Source organism: Vicugna pacos, chromosome 13 (genome assembly GCF_048564905.1).
Source record: "Vicugna pacos chromosome 13, VicPac4, whole genome shotgun sequence".
Lineage (NCBI taxonomy): Eukaryota > Metazoa > Chordata > Mammalia > Artiodactyla > Camelidae > Vicugna > Vicugna pacos.
Window position 1 is genome coordinate 64,516,908 of NC_132999.1, and position 21,744 is coordinate 64,538,651.

Sequence of the window (21,744 nt, forward strand, 5' to 3'; positions counted from 1 at the left end):
ATGACTGTGGTCCATATAAGAAGAGGAGATTGTTCCTGAGTTCAAACTCATTCTGCTCCTCCCACAAAAGGCTAATAAAACAGGAGACAAAGTGCTGGGACATTAATAACAACTCTATTTGGAAAGCCAGCAGACTGAGAAGATGAGGGACTCATGTCCTAGAGAACCATCTCCCCCAAGGCAGAATTCAGGTTCTTTTTATACTAAACAGGGGATGGGGTGTGGTCAGTTGTTGCAAACTTCTTGGAGTCAGAATCCTTTGTTCTTGCAGCTGTCCACGTGGGTCAGGTCAGGATGCTCCTAAAAACCTCCAAGAAGATAAATGTTATTCTCTGTCCTGCAACGTTTTATCTCTCTATGAATGGAAAAGTGTTACACCCTTAAAGGTCAGAGCCCTGAGAACGGGCTGCCCTGTATATTTCAGGCAATAGGCAACTTCTTTTACAAAAGCTGCAGCACCAGCAGGACTGAGCCCAGGAAGCAGAGCCCAGAGCGAGAGCCAGAGGAGCAGATCTAATGTGGAGTCGGACTTGTCCTCCTTGCTACAAAATCAGGACACAGACACGCACAGAGGGATGGCCGTGCGAGGACACAGGGAGAAGACAGCCGTCTACACGTAGCCAAGGAGAGAGGCCTCAGGAGGAACCAACCGCGCCGACACCCTGGTCTGGGAAGTGCAGGCCGCAGGCTGGGAGAAAGAAGCTGCCTTGTCTGAGCAGTTTAAATCGCCCCGTCCGCGGTGCCTGGTGGCGGCGGCCGCAGCAGGTCACTACAGGCGTTGCATCAGGCACAGCCCCCTGTTGGGTGCGGAGGCCACAGGGATGGACAGCACAATTCCAGAGGGACCCATTGAGCGGCCAGGAGGGCAGCGGGCTGGCGCTGGGCCTTCTGTCCTGCGCAGCTGCTCTGCCGTGGGCCCGGGTGTGGGCTTGTAAGATGCGCGACTGCCCTGCAGAACAGGCTTGTCCAGGAAAGGAGCGTCGGGGGAGGAGAAGCAGAGGAAAAGAGGGGCTCTGCCCCCACGGAGGGTCTCGGGAGAGCACCCCCCTGCTCCTGCCTGCCCCGAATGGGTGTCGGGCCTCCCTCCGTCCTCTCTGGGTCCCCGAGGCCATCAGCTGCGCCTGCCCTGGTTTGAAACCACCTGCGGTGGACAGGCGTCTTCCCGGTGCCTGCCTGCCCCGCGGTGAGCCCGCGGCCTCCGTCTGACGCATTCTGACCCCACTTGACGGGACCCCGGGAGGACCCTGGCCGACCCCGGGCCCGCTGAGCCCCTGCTCCCCCTCCCGTGGGAGTTTGGAATTGGCAGCTGGAACCTTCGTTTTTCAGAGTGGGGCACCTGTCCCTGTAAGCACTGAGAGGAGCCAGACGTCCGCAGGGAGGAGAGCAGGTGTGCCGGGAGGCGCAGAGCCACGGGACGCCCACGGGGCTTCCGAAAGCCCCCTCCGGACGCCCCATGCATGCTCACTGCCGGGCTCTGGGAGGCACCCTGCGGCTTTTAATAAACACCTGCCCCTGCCCCTTCCCCTCCGTTGCAGCTTTCACAACAGGCTGCCTTGGCCTGCAGTCCTGGAGGCCCGATGAGTTCTGGCCACACAGCAACATTCTTTCATTTTCCAGGTACGGAAGCAGGTGGCAGACATCGCTGACTGTGGGATGGAGCTCTGGCTTGGTCCCGGCTGGAGGCACATGCCTGCCCACTGCCTGAGCCGCCCCGGCCGCCCGAGGGCCCAGGCCCCACCCGGGGGCTCAGTGGGACCCTGTGCTGACTTGTCCTTGGGGTGGTCGGACCACAGCTTGTCATGAGAATCCAGCTGCTGGACCAGAGCAGAAGTCAATCGGGTGCCATCGGAGACCACATGCTTTCCCTAAGCTGAGAGAATTTGTCTTCCAACATAAATACGGTTCCCTGTGGGGCCCTCATTGCTCCAGAGAGAGCCTGCCAGCCAATCGGCCGCGGGCACCCCCGTCCGGTTTGTCAGCAGAGCCAATTTCTCGAGTTAGTCCTTCAAAGTATTTATTCTGCTCAAAAAGCCGCTGTCCCCTCTGGGCCTCAGGGGCTGTTTCTCCCTCCTCTGCGCTCAAACACTTAAACTGACGCTCCAGCCCCCGAAGGCTCCCTCCCCGTCGCCTTTCTCTTTGTCTCTCTCCTCCACAGCCACCACCACATACAACAGAAACGATACTTAAGAGGCGTTTTCAGCTGTAATCAGGTTTGGGGAAACTAGCCACAGTGGGTAAGACGCCTGACATCTGCGAGAGCCTCGGCTCCCGTCTGACAGCTCCGTTTTTGAACGCCACTCTAGACCCCTCCACCGCCGCCGCTCCGAGTTTCAAAAGCACTTGTCACACACAGTGTTATCGTTACTAAAAATATTAAGCAGACTCTTCGTCTACTCAGAGTCGCCGTGTAATTTTGCCAGAATACAAATCGCCAGCCCAGAAGGGGGGCCATCAGATGCTCCTCCCGGCGTGAGGTCGGTTCGCGGGAGGAGGAGGTGGGCCAGGGTCGGGGCCGCCCTGCCTCGCCTCCCGGGGGTCCACGCCTCCCCTGCCCCGGGCTCCTCGTGCGCCTCCCAGGCGCCGTCCGGAGTCCTGTGGCGGCTAATCCCTGTGATGGGGCCCCAGGCAGTGGGAAGAGCTTGGGTCCCCGTGCAGGAAGGAGGTCGGCACCACTTCCTGGCCACGTAAGAGCCACCTGCTGGTCAGCCGTGTCAGGGTCTCCGGCTGCCTCTGTGCCGGGCTGGCCGGCTTCAGGAGGCCAAGCTGAACAAACGTGCATCTTTCAAGGGGATCTGCATCTTCCGTCAACTGTTCAAAGCAGCCCTGCCTGTAAGTCAGCGGAGGACGAGGTACCCTCCCTGTGAACAGCGTGAGCTCAGAGAGCGGCCTCGGTGGGGTCACCGCTGTTTTCTGTGCCTTCTAACTTTATTCCCGATGCTTGGATGTAAGTAACTATGGCCCTTAACACACTCCCGGGACTCAGGGGTGAAAACAAACGCTTCTTTCCTGATCTCTGCTGTAGTCCCCTCTAGAGGGACGTCTGTTCGGGTGGGCACCACTTGCTGGGAGCCCTTACATGAACCAGGCAGCCTTTAAGGAAGAGTCACCCAAGGGAACCTTGAACTTGAACTTTGGTTTTCAGAGGTCTGGAGCCAAAGTAACTCTGCCTCTGTATTGGGGGTTCGCATCACTGGGAGGCGTCGAAGGCCTCTCTGCTGGGATGATTGGAGAGGGTGTTCTGCAGCAAAGGGACCTAGATCAGGTGACTTTGTCCCAGAGGTCATAGGGAGTTGTTGAAGGTTCTGATTGAGGAGCAGTTTGAAAGTGTGTTCAAAGGACACAGGTTGATCTGGAGACCCTGGAAGGGAGGCAGAGGATAGAGGGTCCAGGAGGGCAGTGAGGGGATGGTCCCCGTCTGTGAGAGCCGGAGCTACAGGGGGGAGGGTCAGGAATACAGACAGCAGGGAACTTGTGGAACTCCAGGGGGGAGGCTCAACATTTAGCTGTGGGTGGGGGAGCAGGAGGAGAGACCCCGGAGGCACCCAGCATGCCCGGGGCTTGCGGGGACCTGCAGAGGTGAGGCGGCCAGTGGGCGGGAGAGGAGGCTGCTGGCTCGTGGGTTTGGGCTCGACTTAAGCCCTATCGTGCTCGAGGTGGCTGGGCGTGTCCTTGAAGCTTTGTCTTCAAGCCAAAAGGGATACGGCAGCCCCTCCTTTTCCTCTGGTAGAAAAGGGGTGGTCAGGGCTGCTGACCGTCGGTCAGTGATAAACCTCCACGGCTCCCTGCGTGTGATGCCGTCCCTGCGGCAAGTGGGGCCCTAAGGCCCTGTGGCGGTGCGGGTGGGGACACGTGTGTGCGTCATCATGTATGTGCCCGGGGCCTGGGGGATTCTTTGGACCGAATTTAGATTCTGAGTTCAGATTACATGCCGATGAATTTGGCCATCATGCAATGTTGATTACACGTGCTGTGTTTGTGTGTGTGCGTGTGTGCGTGTGCGTGTTTGAGAGAGACAGAGAGGAGGTGGATATAGAAAGACTTAGAGGAAAGTCTTTATGAGGAAAGCAGATGGCCTTGATGGCGGGAGCCCAGTGCAGGGACCCGGGCTGCAGCCGCTTCCCCGAGCGCACACCTCCAGACGCACCTGAGCAGGTTCCGCCTGGCTGCAGCCGCCCGGCCCTTCTCGCCAGGCGAGATAAGCATGGAACGGACTCCTCTGCCTCGTGAGAATTTACATTTTCAACTTTGTCAGAGACGTGGGCTTGGCGTGATGCACATTTTTAAATATTCAGTGTAAGAAGAGGCAGCCCGTGCTGGGGTGTCCCCTCCCTCCTGAGTCCCCACACACGCCCCAAATGATGCAAAACCTGCCGGGACACTGATTGCGGCACCACAGCGGTCAGAGTGTAACAGAGAAGAGCAAACCTGGCTCCGTGTTAGACCTGTTCCTCTGGCTCTAACCCTGGGCTCTGTTTCCTAGGCTTAGTCTTGCTGCTTCTGCACCTTTTGTAAAAGAATGTCACCTAAGTATACAGGACGGCCCATTCTCAAGGCTCTGACCTTTAAGGGTAGAACACTTTCCCCTTCATACAGAGATAACAAGTTGCAGAATAGAAAATAACATTTGTTTCATTGGAGGTTTACAGGGGCACCATGACCTGACCCACATGGACAGCTGCAAGAACAAAGGATTCCCAGAACAAAGAGTTCCGACCCCAAGAAATTTGCAACAACCAAGCATACCCCCTCCCCTTTTTAGTATAAAAGGAGCCTAGGTTCTGACTTGGGGAAAGGTGGTTCTCCAGGACATGAGTCTGCCATCTTCTTGGTCTGCTGGCTTTCTGAGTAAAGTTGTTATCTCTTGCTCCAACACCTCATCTCCTGATGTACTGGTCTGTCATGCAGCGAGCAGAACAAATTTGGACCCAGTAACGAGTGTCTGATGGCCTCGCTGAGTCCAAGAGTGTCCACCGAGTCTATTGGGTGTGTTCTGTGTGCAAAGAGGTAGATGCCAAGGACACGTATCCCTCGAGGAGCAAGACGCTCTGTGGTCGACTCACAGACGGCACAGAACCTGGGGCTCGGTCTGGGGCTCTCTTCTGCCTCTGCTGAGCCCTGGGGCCTTGAGCAAATGACTGAACCCCTGAGTCCCAAGCTCACATCTGTGAAGTGAGAGCAGCGGTCATGCCTGTCTTCTGCTGTTCTTGTGGGGACTCACGAGTGATGCGTGGGAAACACCCAGCCCAGGGCCAGACACACTCAGCGCCCGACGACCGCCAGCCAGACTGGAGAAACATACACACACGCTCGAAATAAAGGCAGCGCTTCCAGAGTTCAGGCTGAAATGACTCCCCAGAAGCATTCATCAGCAACTTCAAAGTACTTCTCCACACCTTTGTTCCGAGGTGTCTGATCTTTTAGAAAACTGAAGCATAGTTGATTTACAGTGTTGTGTTAGTTTCCGGTGTACAGCCCAGTGGTTCAGTTACACACCCGCCCTGATACAGAGCCCTTTTCATATCTGATGTTTACGTCGTATGAGTTTTAGCCTCTTGAAGTCATTCTGAGAAGGCTGATGAATTGCAAACAGCACTGGCTTTCTCCACATTTATGGAATAAATGCTGAGGTGCTCAGAGGGGCTGAGGGGTGGATGCGGGGAGGGGAGGAGACGCAGGCGGCAGCCGATGCGCTTGGGTGGGCGACCTCCCTGGGTGGAGTCTGCCTGCATCTCCGGCTTCTTGACTGAGTCTCTGCCCATTCCCGCAGCGTTTTCTCTTCCCGAACCCCACCTCTTTGGTTCCTCGGGGTGCCTTTGTCCTTCTGAGTCCTCGCCCCTCCTGTGGGCGCTCTTGGTGCAGAAGAGCAAGATGGCTGGGTATTTTGGCTTTGGTTTTCCTCCTGTTCCGGGGTCGCTGCCCGGGACTGGCTGTGCGGCAGGCCTTGTGTCCCTGCTGGTCATACCAGGATCACAAATGGTAGTAATGAGACCCAGCATTTCCAGGGCACTCCTCACATCTGCCCAGGTGTGCGGGAGCTGCTTCGTTATGCCACCACATTTAACTCACCCCTTGTCACCCAGCACAGAAGAGTCATTGTGATTCACGCTGGATGAGTTGGGAGGGTCACCTGCCCAGCTGCACAGCGAGGACTCGGCAGGGCAGGACGTGAATGGCCTCCCCCCCTCAACCTCCCCCCTGCGCTGTGGCCCTCCTGGGTCCCCTCCTGGCTGCTCCCCTGAGCTGGGGGCTGACTTAAGGACTCTTCAAAGCACTGGATGGCCGAGCTCAAAGGGAACTCAGGCTTCTTTGATTTTCCATACAAGTAAGGCAAAAGAGAAAAAACTCATCTCTTGGGAGATGGGAGAAGTTGCTGGCCATCCCAGAGCCGCCTGTGTCCCCTTGGGTGCACTGCATCATTTCAAATCCACCCGGGCTTTGGTGAAATGTGCCCTTTGAAAATGATGGCTCTTGTCTCAAATTTTTGCTGCTGAGTTCATTTCCCCTCCAGACTCCAGGCGTAGATTCGGAATCAGCTGTTTCCCTGCGTATCATCTTTGTGACTGTGAGAAACTCCCCTGTTTCGGTATCAGTGTTCCAGGACCCCCCAAAACATCTTCCTTAGATGGAATTAGGCCTCTGGAAGTCACAGGGCTGGTGAGCCCATTGGCCATGACTTGACTAGCAGGTGGCAACCCAGTGAGACTTACTGGGCACCGACCCGGCCAATCACTGTGCAGGCAGTGCCTCTACGTGCTGCTGTGACCCCCGCCCCCCCAAGCCACTGATGGGCTGCATGTCTTCCTTCTTGACTCTTCTAGGCATTTCCTGGGAGTCAGGGTGCACACGGTAGCCACAGCTGGTCATATACAGAAGCCACATGCTCGGGTGGCCGTGCTCTGGTGGCACCACTCTAGCGTTGCCCTCACCGGCTTGAAGACAGCCAATGAAAGGAGCCTGAGAGCAAGGAGTGCCCTGGCTCTGACATCCTGTGCCGATGGTGGTGGCGCTTTTCTCTCGCGCTTCCCGCACTTTCTAAACATACGCAGTGCACGTTCTTTCTAAATGCTTGTTTTGGAATAATTTTTGACTTACAGAAAAGTTGCAAAAACACTGCAGAGCTTTGACGTAAACCCTTCCCCCAGCTGTCCCCAGCATTGACATCGTGTGCAGCCAGAGTACGACTGTCCAAGCTGGGACATTCTCATCAATACAACACTAGAAACTCAGTTCCAGACCTCGCTTGATTTGCTCCGATTTGTCCACTACTGTCCCTGACGGGTTCCAGGATCCCATGTTGCCTTCAGTTGTGAAGGAGTAAGTTGAGTGGGTCCCACAGAACAACAGCCACGTGGTTCTCATCCATTGGCCTTGATCTCTGTATGGGTCTACGGACAACTGTCCGTGTGAGCTCTCATTAGGTGCTCTGACTCCAGAATTTTAAATAGAGTGTTTAGTTTACCACTTGAAAAAAAAATTAACCTTGAGAGTTCCTGGACTCCCTGAAATTTGCCAGAAGACACTGTGTCCTCAGAAGCATTTTGCTGCTTGGTTTTGGACACATCTGTTATTTTCCAAAACAAATAACCTTGAGCCTTTTGTCCCGCTTTCCTGATAGTGAAACGTGACAGCAAGACCTTTCTAATATATCGGTAAGTGGTGGCTCCCCGGCATGCATGCAGCCTTCCCTCCGAGGTGACCACGTCGCACTTTGTCAGAGGATCACTTCTGTTCTTTTGCAAGAAGCACACTGGGGAGAGTAATAACGGGGAGCTGACAGCAATGTTCCTTGACTTATTTTAAAGAATAAAAATAAAATAGAGAGAGAGAGATGCAATTTAAAAAAAAGGAATTACTCTTTGAAAGTTAGTCAATCTCTGGGGGGCACCATGTGGAAAACTAGATTTTAATGGCTTTGAAATTGAGGTTCCACGGGTCAATAGTACTGGATACTTGAAGTAAAATGACAAATCTATTAGAAGAAAATCAAACATTTTGCTGCTCATCAGAAAGGCACTCAGAGGACAGCAAGCATTAGCTTGGAACACTTCTTGCGTGCAGAAGGCATCAGGAAGGTAGCCTTTGTGGTTTGCTATTTTGAAATCCTTGTGACAGCATCATTCATGGACTTCTTGTGTCTCACTGAGACAGAAAGGGTCCTGGCTTCTGGCCCGTGTTGCAAAATTTGGCTGAAGGCAGTTTGGCAAGATGGGTGTTTTGCACGCATCTAATCCTAATGCTGCGCGGGATGTGCTTTGCTGTTTCCTGACTGGGGCTCCACAAGCAGTCTTGGTTTGCGCTTGTTTGGGTGACTAACCGCAGCCTGGGGCACGTCGCTCTCCCACGTCTGGTGGGTTCTGAGGTTGGCAGGGCCGCCCCGCACGAGGGCCAAGTCTGCTGCTTGTCTTGCATTCCTGACTCAGAATCGAATTTTCTAACACTTTACAGAAATGAACACACAGACCGTCTAAGGGCGCATCAACGAATAAAACCACACACTTCTTGCTCACTTCACCAGTTTACTCTGTGCTCACAGCATGCGGGGTGCTGTTTGGGGGTGACTGGGATACAAATGTGGACCTTGCATTTCTAGAGCTGCTGGTGTAGTAAGAGCAGCATGAATAAAAACTCACGCTGCCACCTGCTTAATCCCAGATGGACGCGGGCTGTGGGGCTGGGGCGGCACTCAGTGAGGCCACCGGATCAGCGGACAGTGAACAGCAGTTATCCGGGAATTTCCCAGGACATGGCACGTGCACGAGCCTGTCAGGGAGCCCCTCCTCACACCCCTGAGAAGAGGAAGCATTCTCTTGCTCTCCAGGTGAGCCCACTGAGGAGTGGAGACACGGGGGCGAGGGGGTCCCCGGTCACTCAGCTGATGTCCTTATCATGGGTTTTGTAAGCAGTCTTGTTGTCCTGAGTCTGGCGGGAGAAGGAAGGAGAGGGTGAATGTAGCGCCCAGGACTCTGCAGAGCCCAGCAGAGTGGGCAGGCGGCTCCGGGAGAGCGCCCTGCTGTGGGGTGCAGGGCAGCTCAGCCCAGCAGGATGGTTCTCTTGCTTTGTTTGAGGACTTGGTCAGGGACTGAGTCCCAGGCAACTTTGTACTGGTGCCTTTCAGGGAGGCAGCGGAGCCCTTTCAGCCACATTTCAGGATGACAGGAGGCCTGGGTGGGGAGGGCGGTGGGGGGAGCCAATTCAGAGGCAGCGTTGCCATCTCAGTGTTCCCCGCTGGACCTCGCGCCCTGGGGGCAGGAGGGCTGTGTTACCTGCTCCCTGTTCCATCTTCCCGGCCTCCAAGAATGCCCTGCTGCCCGCTAGGAATGTTTGCTGGATTGAATTAATAAAAGAAATAAAACCTGTTCGGGTGTTGTCTGCCAAATCCTGCCTCAGCTCCTAAATGGTAACCCCCATGGCGACAATTGGAGACTCAGTTTATGAGCATCCGAAGCCAAGGTGCCAAACTGTCTCCCAAAGCAGACGGCGGTTCTTGGCCGCACTGCCCACTCCGGGCTGGCCCCATTCCAGAAGCCACATTTTAAGGGACTTTGACAGCCTAGAGCGTTGTCAAGAGAAACAAGCCCTCCTTGGAAACGGGGTACCTGGGGAGGCGGATGGGGCGGGGTGATGCATTTCCGTCTTAGATGGATCACGAGGTCTCCCCGAGCATGTGAGCAGCTGTCTCTTTCCCATCTCTTCCTTCCCTCCGCCTCCCCACCCTCACACACACACCCCCGCACCCACACCCACACACAAGGAGTTTCCATAATTTGGCGGCTTTGAGAAGCCGACGGGCTTCTTTGCGGTGTTCGTGGTAGAAAAGCAGAGCGTGTGGCAGAAGCTTTACTGCTCCCTCAGAACAGCTTCTCCCCGCTCCCGGCACGGGCGCCCGAGCTCCTGTACCCGCGGGGTGCTTCCTCCCCGGGGGACGAGACCCCACTGTCTCCACCCGCACTCAAGACCTCCCCCTGCCTCTGCACTTCGCTCCTGCTGTTCCCTCTGTCTGGATGCCCTTCCTCACTCAGCTGTTCTGTTTGTCGCCCACCTGTAACCCACCGGGACAGCCCCACCCTCCAGCACCCCCAGCTCCAGCTCGTCCAGACTCAACCGGGGCTGCCCCTCCCTCGAGAGCAGCAGCACCCCCGCCTGCACTCCGGACCCTCGGAGGGAGGTGGCCAAATGACACCCGGGCCCCCACTCTGGTCAGTTGTGTGGGGGGTCCTGAGCGGTGCGAGCGGGGACAGGGGTGCCCAGGAAGCCGAGGGGAAGAGCCTGGAGGTGGTTCTCGGGCAGCGCGAGGCCGGTGCGGGGCTGGAGGCAGGGAGGGAGGCGGCCTCATTTATGCTTGGATACATCGACATTTTAAAAGCACATATGCTGAGTGGAAGCCGATGGGGGCGGGGGCGGGGGGTAGGAGCTGGACAAGAAGTCTGTCCACACCGCAGGCTGGAGGGACGGGGTCGCAGATGCAGACAGAGGACAGCCGAGTGTGGGTCCGCTTGGCCCTGCCCTGCCCCGCCCACCTGCGGGCTGGAATTCCGGGCCGGGGTGGGTGCCTGATGAGCCCGGAGAAGGATGGAGGAGGCGTGCAAAGTCTGCGAATGACTCCAGTGTGATGACAAGCTCCGTGCCTGCTGGGAGCTTGCTTTGCTGCGTCTCCGCCATGAAATGCAGCCGTGGAGAGGACGAGTGGGGAGCGCCCGGGGAGCCACCTTTTCTCCGACCGGTGCCTCTGCTCACCAGCCGGAGACACCGCGCCTCGCCCCGCCCGTCTCACAGCGAGCCCCGCCCCGCCGCGCGCGTGGCTCTATCCAAAGGCCTCAGCTCGGAAACTTGTCAGAGGGAGGACGGCTTGTCCTGGATCCCACAGCCGCTTGGAGGTGGGCTTGGGATTCGAGCCTCTCCGTCCCCCCGAGAGGCTGTGCCCCGTGCCCTCTGTCTGCCTCTCCCTGTAAGGCAGACCTTGCTTTTAAGGCTAAAATTTACCTTTCCCTGGACACTTGGACGGTGCTAAGCAAAAGAGCCTCCGTGCTTATTTAACTAACATGCTGTTTTCTGGACCCGAGATGTTAACCTGGCGCCCTGGCTTCGATTCCGGAACAGACATTGATGGTGAGGGAGTCACGGTGAGGGGTGTGCACGCCCGGGGCAGGTGGCAGCTAGAGACGAGGCCTCCCTGACCTCCCTCCTCCCCCTCCTTCTCCTCCTAATTAAAACACAACCAATGCCAATTAAAACGCCACAAGAGCTGTTACTGTTTTTATGTTTATCCACAGACCCGGGATGATGCAGGGAAATGAGCTGGAAACTCCTCGGTTCCCGGCTTGGCCACCGCTTCGCTGGAGCGCGGGGCTCGCGCTTCACTGAGGACGCAGGGCCCAGAGATGCCAGCGTCATCCGGCGGGTGCGGCCACCTGCCCAGGGCGGCTTTGTGTCACTGGCCAAGTGGGTCTCAGGCCAGCAGGTCTGCAGGCTCCGAACCAACCTGCGCTTCGGGGCCCCCGGGGCGTGAAACGAGGGCCTCTCCCCTGTCCCCACCCCCAGCGCAGGCGCAGGAGGGAGCTGGGCCCCGGGACTCGTGCGCCACGCCCACAGCCCCTCCCGCATCCACCACGCTCCGCTCGTTAGAGGCCCCATCGAAAGTCCCCAGAATTTGCACCACTCTCCACATGGCGGAGCCTCGCCCGGCTCCCCACATTTCTGAGGTCCCCCAGTTAAGCTTTTTTTTCTCCTCTTTTTACATGAGAGGGAGCGTTCCAGCATCTGCACTTGTTCAAAAGTTCTGGGAGAAGCAGAGTGACGTGGCGGCTGAAAACACAAGCCCCACGTTGAAGTGGAGCCGGGGTCAGGGAGAGCGCCCTGGGGCATCGCGTCTCATCCTGACGACCCGGAAGGCGGACACCGCCCTGCAGAGGTGGTGGGAGGTTGGGTGTTGTTACCCCGTGGAAGTCCGTGGCCCAGCGCCCAGAGCAGTGGCTGCCGCACACTGTCAGTCAGGGCGTTATCCTCCCGCGCCCAGAGGGCTTCCCCGGGAGAGGCCACGTGGTGGGGGGCAGGTGCGTGGCAGGTGCGGCATCCTGAGTCTAGCAACCCTGCCTGCATTTTAGAAGCACCCAGGGCGCCTCCTCCCGCCAAATAAATACACTAAATAAAACATTGTACTAAAATAAAATAAATGTTCTAGAAGCACCCAGCGTGGGTTTTTTCCCCCTTAATGGGGGTACTAAAAATTGAACCCAGGACCTTGTGCATGCTAAGTACGCACTCTGCCCCTGAGCTACACTCTCCTCCTACCCAGGGTGGTTTTAAAATTCCTAAAAACCCCGGGCTACGTGTAGACCACATCCACCCAATTAAATCCGAATTTCCGACCTGCTGCCCAAATTCAGAAGGACTGATTTAACCAAAGCAGTCTTTTCCACCTCTGTTCCCCAAAACCAGTAATTTCTGGAGGGCATTGATGGACCAGCAATGGCCTGAATGCTTGTGTCCTCTCCAAATCCATGGTGAAGCCCTAACCTCCAACATAATGGTCTTTGGAGGTGGGACCTTAGAAGGGGACTAGGTTTAGACAAGGTCACGAGAATGAGGCTCCCATGATGGGAGGAAGGGGAAGAGACCAGAACTGGCTGTCTGTCCACTGCACAGTGAGAAGGCAGCATCTCCAAGCCAGGAAGAGAGCTCTCACCAGGAACCAAGTCTGTCGGCACCTTGATCTGGACCTCCAGTCTCCAGAACTGTGAGAAATAAATTGGGTGCTGTTTAAACAACCCAGTCAGTGTTTTTGAGCCTGGGCTAAGACAAGCACACAGTGAAGGCCATCAGACCACTAGTATCTTGTTCCTGGATGCTTCTGAAAAAGCTGATAGCTCTTGTGTGCCTTGGAATGTCCTGCCATGCCCCTAGCATCACCCCCCCCCACCCTACAGGTGGACAGCAGCCGTGTAAGTGGTCCCTGCAGAGCCTGGCAGTGTGACCAGAGCCCAGGTGCAGACCACAGAGAGCATTTCTGTTGCCCCATGAGGCCTCCAATGCGGCCAAGATCAGAGGGCGGAAGCTGGCGGGGCTGGCAGAGAGGTGCCACGCCCCACGATCTCCGTAGTTTGTGCTTCAGAACAGAAGGACTAGTGCTACTTGCGTAAATCCTACTTTTGGCAAATGAGATTAAAACCAGACCCTTTCAGTAGGGGCGGAGGCAGTAAGCACTCACGACTCACAGCGAGTCTGCCACGTGCACGGTGCCGCATTGGTGTAAGGACTCAGGGAGGGGAAAGACAGCGGCCATCTGGATGCTCGGGAGCACCTCCGGCCAAATGTCTTCTCCAAGCCCGACAGGCTCAGTTCAGACCAGTAAGGACGGAGTGTGTGTTTGGAGGCATGTGAAGGGCCCGTGGCTGACGGAGCAGCAGGTACGGGTATAGAAGGTGTGGTTCTCGCCCAGCGCGTCCGAAATCCCTGTGACCTGGGTGGAGCCCCCACCTGCACACGGAAGCTCGGTCACTAGCACGTAGGCTTGGGGGGATGTTGGTCCAAACACCAGCCAGGCTCACTAGGGGGATTTCAAAAGGCAGCAGAGCTTTTGATGAGTTAATGTAAATAGTGATTGTAAATTTATGAGAATCCCCTGGCAAGATGTAGAAGGATTTCTTTATAGGGAAAAGACATTCTCCACCTCCCCCTGCTTTTTTTTTGACTTCTGAATGAAGTCCATTATTGTGTTACCTACCACCTGATGCCTTTATTTGTTTTTATTTTATTTTATTCTTTTACCTTTGACTTTTTTTTTATTGAAGTCTAGACAGTTTACAATGTGTCCATTTCTGGTGCACAGTATAATGTTTCAGTTATACGTGTAAGTACATATATTCGTTTTCGTTGTAGGTTACTACAAGATACTGAATGTAGTTCCCTGTGCCGTAAGGAAGAAACTTGCTGTTCATCTATTTCATGTATAGCAGTTAACATATGCAGATCCCCAGCTCCCAATGTATCCCTTCACACCTCCTTTCATCCCCTTTTAACTAAAGAAACATGGTTAAGGTCCAGGAGCACACATAGAGTTCATCACTCATCTCGTTACCTGGCGGCGACTGCCTGGGAGAGACGGTGAGGCTAGTCCTCCATCCCAGAACGAGTGGTGGGACCAGAGGGCCGGTTAGTGATGTTTGTCATGGGGAGATGCTCGTTGAGCTGATGGTGATTTGCCACATCCAACCCACAGGTCTCGGCTGGATTTTTGAAAGAAAAAAAAACCCTCGGCGGTTTTGCTCAGCCAGAAACATACTCTGTCCACATGGCGGGAAGTCACTGTGCTTTCTGGGGAGGCTGTTATCTTCCAGAAAGCTCCACCTGAGAATCTAAGAGTATGAGGTTGTGTCCAGCATGGTCAGCCGGGGCATTCCCTCCTCCTCGGAGGCATCACAACGGAGCCCGAGAGTGGAGACGAGGCAGCAGGTGTAGCCAAGGAGGCATCGAAGCAGCTGGGAACTGTCCCCAAGCTCAGCCGGAAGCAGCATGGCCACGGGGACACAGGACAGTCTGTGTGAGAGCCACAGGCATTCACGTGATTTATCTGGCTTAGGATGAAACAAAAGGAAAAACCTCCTGGGTACCTTCAGGTCTTACTCCCAGTTCCTCTCCCGGTAACAAGAAGCGCTTCGCACGAAGATCAAGCTGACTTTATAATAACCAGCGTGAATCAACATCCTCTGATCCTTCCTAATTTTACAGCGAGGTGATTACCAGGTATCAGTGGTTTAAATATTTACAGAAACGGAGAGAAGCGGCTAATGGCTGAATCAGCTTCAGATGGCAGCTGGTGACAACACACTTAATGAACACGGATCCCGCTAAACGCACACACTGAGAGGAAACGCCGTGGCAGGGACTTACATCAGAATACAAGAGGGAGGCTCTGAGGAGCGCCGCCTCCTTGGTTTGGCTTCCCGGGGAAGTCAGGTGGGCCAGGGAGCGACAGTCTCGTCTCACGGTTGGAAACGGTGCCCAGTGATGGATGTCCGTGAAGCTGACACCCATCAAGAAGAAGCAGAGTGGAGGGGACGGAGGCCTGCTTGTCTGACCACAGACACAACCGCTCCTGCCACTGGCCCCCCGGCTGGTGCTGCTCTCCGTCCGCGTTGACCGCTGTTCCTTAAGGGCCGCTGCACACTGAACAGTTTTCATCCCATTTTGCAGAGGGTGGAAGTCAGGCTGCAGGGGTGACTGTCCGAGTCCAAGGTCACATAGCAGGTGACCTGGAGTGTCAGACAGGGGTGGGGATGAGCTCAGGGCTCTCTGCCTCCAGAGCCAAGTCCATCCTCACTTGTTCCCCACAGGGCTCGAGGTCACCCAGCTCCCGGGTGGCGTCTGCCTCCCTTTCCCGGCATCATCAAGGCTGAGCCCGTCTTCTTCCAGAGAAGCTCCTCAGGTCCAGGCTCCTGCAGATGACAAGCACCCTGGTGTCCAGAGAGCAGCATCCCGTGGGGGCCCCGGCTTGTGTACTCTTCCTGCCCGACAGCACGAAACAGCTATCTAAACCTGGTGCTGCTACAGAAGCCCTTTCTTCCCAGGAGATGGGAGGGGGTGGTCTGGGGCCCTGCCGGCCCCGCTCGCCCTCCCCACATCCACAGCCCCTGCCAGCCATGCTGAGCCAGGGGCCAAACCCCTTGCAGGACTGGACTCCCCACCCACCCGTGCTATTTGGGGATTGACATTGTATTCAGATCAAGTCGCGTTTTCTAGTGAAACAAACTCCTTTGAACAAAAAATGATATTTCAAGCTTAAGTGGAATGAAGCAAAATGAGCTCTAAAAGTCAATACAAAAGGAAAAGAAAAAAGGTATTGTGTTCTGGGTTCTTCTGACTGCCTTGCTGCTGAGGGCTCCAAGCATCGGGCCAGCTCGCTCTGTTCAGATGGGTGGGAAAGGCTGTGAAGCCAAACCAGCGCCAGACTGAGCGTCCTGCTCACTGCAACTGAGCGTCCTGCTCGATGCCATGAAGAGGGCTGGGAGAAAGGAGAGAATTCCTTCTCGACACGGCGCTGTGCAATACTCTGGGTCCTCCCTGCCTACCGTCTCCGGGTGAGAAGCACCACCCAGAACGCTGCTGTTTTGGGGGTATGTCGGGGGAGAAAGGAGAAAGCTGGGATCTTCTGACATTGGCCGCACAATCTGGGTGATGGGAATCACATTCTGTCCATTAAGCCAAAACTGTGGAGGGTCACTCGGTCCACCCCATTCTGCTCACTCACCTGGAATCGTCCCCCCAGTACCACCTGCGTCTCGGGAGAGTGGGCTTCTCCACACGATGGAAGACACGCTCTCAGAGGTCCTGGGCTTTTTCAGAGTCAACTGCTTCCTCATCTGTAGAATGCTTGAATTCCTCTCCTGTGTTTTCAGCAGCAGGAGAATGTCTAGGGTCATGAGGAGGGTCAAACCTCCTCATCCCAGGCAAATCCTTCTGAGAACGAGCTCTAACTACCCACCTGAGCGTGGAGGGCCCAGGAGCCAGCAGAGGTCATCACGGTGGCTTTGGGGCCGCTTCCAGGCGGCCCAGGCTGGTTGGCATCCAGAGCAAGCAAGGCACTTGCTGCCCCTGCAACTCAGGCCCTTGGCCTAATTCAACCTCCGCTTGTGCCTGTACCGGCGAAAAACAGGTGGAGGTACTTCGCTACCTGTCAGCATCACTAATTTTGTTGTGGTCGCTCATTAAAACGCTTGTTTGTCCTGGGCTATGCTGGCCGTCTTACCCTAATTAAGCAGCGGGGCAGAATTGAGGGCTAATCTGCCCGTGGGCTCGTTGAAGGCATCGCCGCAGTCGGTTAGACTCCGGCTGGGCGTGCACGTGGTGCTCTCCTCTGGTCCCCGTCTGTGCCTCTCCCTGGGGAGTCTTCTGTTCACTCGTTGCTCTGGACCTCTTCCAGGGAAGTTGAGGGTGGAGCGATGCTATTGCTACGATCACTAAAACCACAATCATTGCAAAAATGTTGCCTGTGAGCTCTAGTGACCGGAATAAAGACAGAGCAAAATGCTGGAAATTAACGGGGCAATTTGACCTCATCTCTTTTTCATAAGAGCGGACCACTGGCATGAACAGTGACAGCTGGACTTCACTGAGCGCGCTGGGAAGGCACTGCACCAAGCATTCTAAAGGAATTACGTCACTTAAACCTTATAAACTGAGTACCATCATTATCCTAATTTTATAGGTAAGGAAATAGATCTAGGAAGGACATGGGGTGTCATCCAAGGACCCACAGCTAGTGCCTGAGGGACCTGGAACCATCCTTCAGGCCTCCCACACCTCCCCATGAACAAGGTCTGTGTCTCTATGAGGGGTTGTCTGGAAAGGAAATGGTTAAACAAAGGACAGCCTCCCACTTGAACAGTCAGGGAGACTGAGTATCTGTGGGATCAGATGGATATCAAGATAGAGGGACTTACACAAGATGACACACTTGCCCATTCGCCCCTGGGGAGCTTCTGATCCAGGCTCTTTGCTCAGAGCTGGGAATTGAAGGAGTCACCCAGAAGTGCCTGCCTGCAGGTGCTCACAGCTCAGAAGGGAGAAGGGCCTGAGTTAGTAGGACCACAGTTAGCCCAGACCTGAGCCAAGTCCTGAAAATGCGTGTGTGAGTGGGTGAGTGTATGCACACTTGCAGAGTTCCTACCCAGGCGAGCTCATCGTCTGTCCCTTGACACAGGTCTGACGTCATTGGCCTTGAGGGTCTGTCTCTTCCCACTGCCCAGAATTCTTCTTCTGGACTTCAGGGAGGAAGAGATCAATGCTTTTACACATTGAATTATGCCAACCATACACATTTTATTAATTTATGGAAATGTCAGGTTGCTTTAACTATTATACTGAACTTCTGTCCTCCAATAAATGGCTTAATTTCCTTCCAAGGATAAAGCACTCCAGTATTTTCAGCTGACCAATTCAGCTCAGGGCGCTCTAATGCTTTCTGTCTACTCAGAGGACACATACTTCACCAGGATGACTCTGGGGTAATGACACCAAAGGCCCATTTCTAATGACTGTCACGGTCTTGGCAAAATGCATTCCATGTATTAAGGCTGATGCCTCTTCCCGAGCTGGGTGCCTTCTCTGGGGGAATAAATGACCTTTTCTCCTGAGCTTTCCTCTACTTGTGACTTGGAAAGAAATATCTCCCAATGTAATGTCAGGCTCAAGAACAGCCCCTAAAGGTGGAAGAAATGGCTCTGGTCCTAACACAGTAGACATATCAAAATAAGAAGGTCTATCTGCAGAGGTAGCCAAAGGCTGTTAGAAATATCAGCAAACCCAACTGGGAGGCAGCAGATCTACATTTACCAAGGTTCTAAGAGAGCTCGAGTTTCAGGGCCACATGGCAGCCCTTAAATCTACATTTCTATCTATGATGTGGGGTTCTCTTTCTTAAAGAGGACCCTTCCCCAGTTTGAGTAAGCATGAGGCCCCCTGAAACCTGGATCTGACCCAGGGGAGGTCAATGTCAGGTGGGTATGGGCATTCCACTGTGTTGGGATCTTGGAGAGAGAAAGATGAACCAGTTAAAGTGTCGAAGTGTAGCTGAATATGCCAGCCCCAGATGTGTTGCTTTGGCAGAAAGATTATTTTGAGCTGAAGGCAACTAAGAAGAAACAAATATAAGAAAGGCCCTCTTCCCTCCCTTTATGTTCCTAAAAGCAGGACTTACATTTATGAAGGTGTTCCCTGTAACTTCTCTACCAGCAAGGACAAACCTTTAATCACAGGAGTCAATGCTTGACCGTGATCAGCACCAGGGACAGCTCCAGAGGCATCTCCACGACAAAACTTACACCTTATTACTCACTGGCCCTGGTTTCCCGTTAGTTCTCCAGTAGATAAACCTTCCTGCAATTTGGTGCTTTAGAAACTCAAAATCCTTTTCCTTTGTCTTGTCACTTCTCTATAAATGCGTTGTTCTGTTGCTAAGATTTTACAGAAGCCCACGTTTTGTCCACCCTTTGGGTTACTCATCTTTGGGTGCTCCCATGTTGATGTGTGACACACCTGTTGTTAAATTTCTGTTTGCTTTTCTTTTGTTATTCTGCCTTTTGTTAGTCTAATTTACAGTTGGAGAACTTACATGGGGAGAGAGGGAAAGTTTTTTTCCTCCCTTACAGTTTCCAGTCCTGACTATCTCCAGCCTTCTCAGGAAGAGGGAAGCAAGCCTGCTCATGGCATCATATGCTCTATTAACACCCGATTGCACAAGTGATGAAGTCCAAATTGGTAGCGCTCTCCACCAACCTCTGCAACAGAATCACCTGGGAAGATTTTTTGAGTCCCCCTGCTCAGTCTCCATCCCAGACCACATGAATCAGAATTCCTGGAGGTGGTGATCCCAGTGTGCAGCACACACAGCTGTGGGGGTCTTGTCCTTGCTAAATGGTGGAATCTGAAGGAAAGTTTTCAAATCCAGGTGGCTGGGCCACATCCCTGCCCACATCAATCCAAGTCCCTGGACTTTGATCCAAGATTTCCCAGGCCCTTAGGCTTGGATTCTGATGAATATCCAAATTGTGACTTACTGGGCTAGCAAATTAAATGTGAGGTAGGGTGTGGGGGTGTACAAAAAGGTGGTCAAAGGTGGTGGTAGGGGGATAAATCAAAGAGGACTTCCTGAGTGCTGAGGTCAGGTCAGTCTTGAAGGGAACAGAGGGCTGTGTTGATGCAGGTGAAGTGAGGCTCTTTCTCATCACAGCCAGGGGCTGCTCAAATTAATAAAACAGACAGGATAAAGGTTAATTGGATGAAACTCAAGATTTTGCAGAAGAACACACCATTCTTCAGTAAGTGCTCTGACAGCTCTCCAGACAACAGAGGAATCCCATGAACACCACCTTGAACAGTAAGAAATGGAATGTAAGTAATGATGCAGGAGGAGGGAGTAGTTAGGGAATAGTGAAAGAAGGTCTCAATCAAGCCATAGCTGGTTTTTTTTTTTAACAATGGAATGTAGATATACATGTGTATGTTTTCATCTGAATAATGTCTAGCTAGTCTAGATCCTTTTCCCTCATCTTTGAATAGGAAGCCCCAGAAAGAATCTCCAGGGTTTATAGGACTCCAGCTGTGCAGGCAAGAACTCATCCAGAGTGAAAATCATAAATTTTACATTTGCTCTCTGAGTGCAACAAGATGCCACCTTAGTCAGGTTTTATTGCCTTGATATTTAGAATTTTAGGAAGTCATATGTTAGTGAACAGTGGACTCCTTTTCCAAGCTGATTCAAGGCAGGAGGTAAAGATGGTGAAAGGGTGTTGCTCTTGGGAAGCTGAAGAGTTAATTTCCATTGGCGTCACCTTGTCTCCACTGTTGCTATCATCATCATCATTTTTATAAGACAATTTTTAACATAAAAAAATAAAAAAATGTAGTCAGAAATACTCTCTGATGAGGAACGCTTCAGGCAGAGGCTCAGAGTTCTGCCATTGTGGGTGTGGATGTCGGTGGGGAGACTGGCTTTGCTGTAGTTTGAGAAGTCATCAGCTGAAATAAAGAGAAGAGACCTTGTCGGAAACCTTGATCGTGTCCACTGGTGGAACTTTTCTCCACCCTCACCCTCCCTCCTCCCAGAGAAGTTATCGAAACAGTGATGCCTTTAAGAGCAATAAATAAATCAGTGGTGCTGATAAAAATAATGGACGGGAGATCATTCACCATCTAGTGATGAGTCCCATCTCGGGCTTGATAAAAAGCGGGTGGAAACTGCCACTGTTGAAGGAAATTAAGAATGAGCTCATTAGCTGGGCGATTTAAGCCATTCATATGAAGATGATGACTTCCTAGACTTGGGAGGCAAAGGATCTTATGTTCTCTGCGGCTCATTTTTCCTGATCCTTATCTGCTCTTGATAAAGAAGTTCTGAAAGTGACTTATTGTGTGAGAACAATGACAGGGAATGATTTTCTCAGCACCAGTAAATGAATATGACCTATAAGAAAAATACCCTGGGTTATGTTTACTTGCGGAAATAAATCTTTTCCTGTGCACATCATTCTTCTCTGTTCTGTCAGAAGAGAGTTCACTTTCTCATTTTAGTTTCCTCAAGTTTGCCACCCTCTCCTAACCTCCCTTGCTAGAAGTGAATGAGAAACAAATGTTCAGCCTCTGGCTTTACCCATTGCAACCAGGGTTTATCATTCTGGGGAGGAAGCCCAGATTTCCCTGGAATATGGAATGTCTCCAGATGTCCTGTGTCCTTCAGAGGATGGGTGTTGAGTCTCTGGGCTCTGAAGACAGTGCTTGTTGTGAATTCCAGAGGAATGGAAATCCTCTCCCAGCACCAGGAATTTATTAGTGAGCCTCTTCCAATGCCAAGATGCCCCTAGTGGATTAAACCCAAATGCCCAACCAACACAGATAGATTCAAAGGACAGGTCCACGTTTCTAGGATCCCAAACCTCTTACTGATAAATCAAATGGGGATTGACTTCTAAAACTCATTTTTGAACCTATCTGGTTTTCCAGATTCTTCTTCTTTGGACATTCTCAAGTGGCTCTCTACTGGGGCCATTTTGCACGGGTAGTGTGAGCACTCCAAGTTTCCATTGCTGGACCTTCTTGTGCAATGATAAAAACATGCTAACAACTGAGTCCTTATGTGCAGGCGCCATGCTGGCAACTTGGCATCTTTTCTGCATCTAATCATTTCATCCTCCCATTGTTGTGTCATCATACAGATTTTACTTCTGAAGAAACTGAAAGAAAAAACAGTGAAGA

The 21,744-nt window shown here is 53.3% G+C and overlaps 1 long non-coding RNA gene across 3 annotated transcripts; it reads left to right on the forward strand.

Annotated features, from left to right (window-relative positions):
• Positions 1 to 10,799: 10,799 nt before the first annotated feature.
• On the forward strand, positions 10,800 to 12,183 carry LOC140700999 (uncharacterized). 3 transcript variants are annotated; one of them, XR_012079772.1, is made up of 4 exons: positions 10,800 to 10,874; positions 11,061 to 11,106; positions 11,271 to 11,458; positions 11,741 to 12,183. It is a non-coding gene; the product is annotated as an uncharacterized lncRNA (long non-coding RNA). The 3 variants fall into 3 exon arrangements; XR_012079774.1 differs by having other exon boundaries at positions 11,271 to 11,439; positions 11,743 to 12,183; XR_012079773.1 differs by lacking the exon at positions 11,061 to 11,106.
• Positions 12,184 to 21,744: the final 9,561 nt, after the last annotated feature.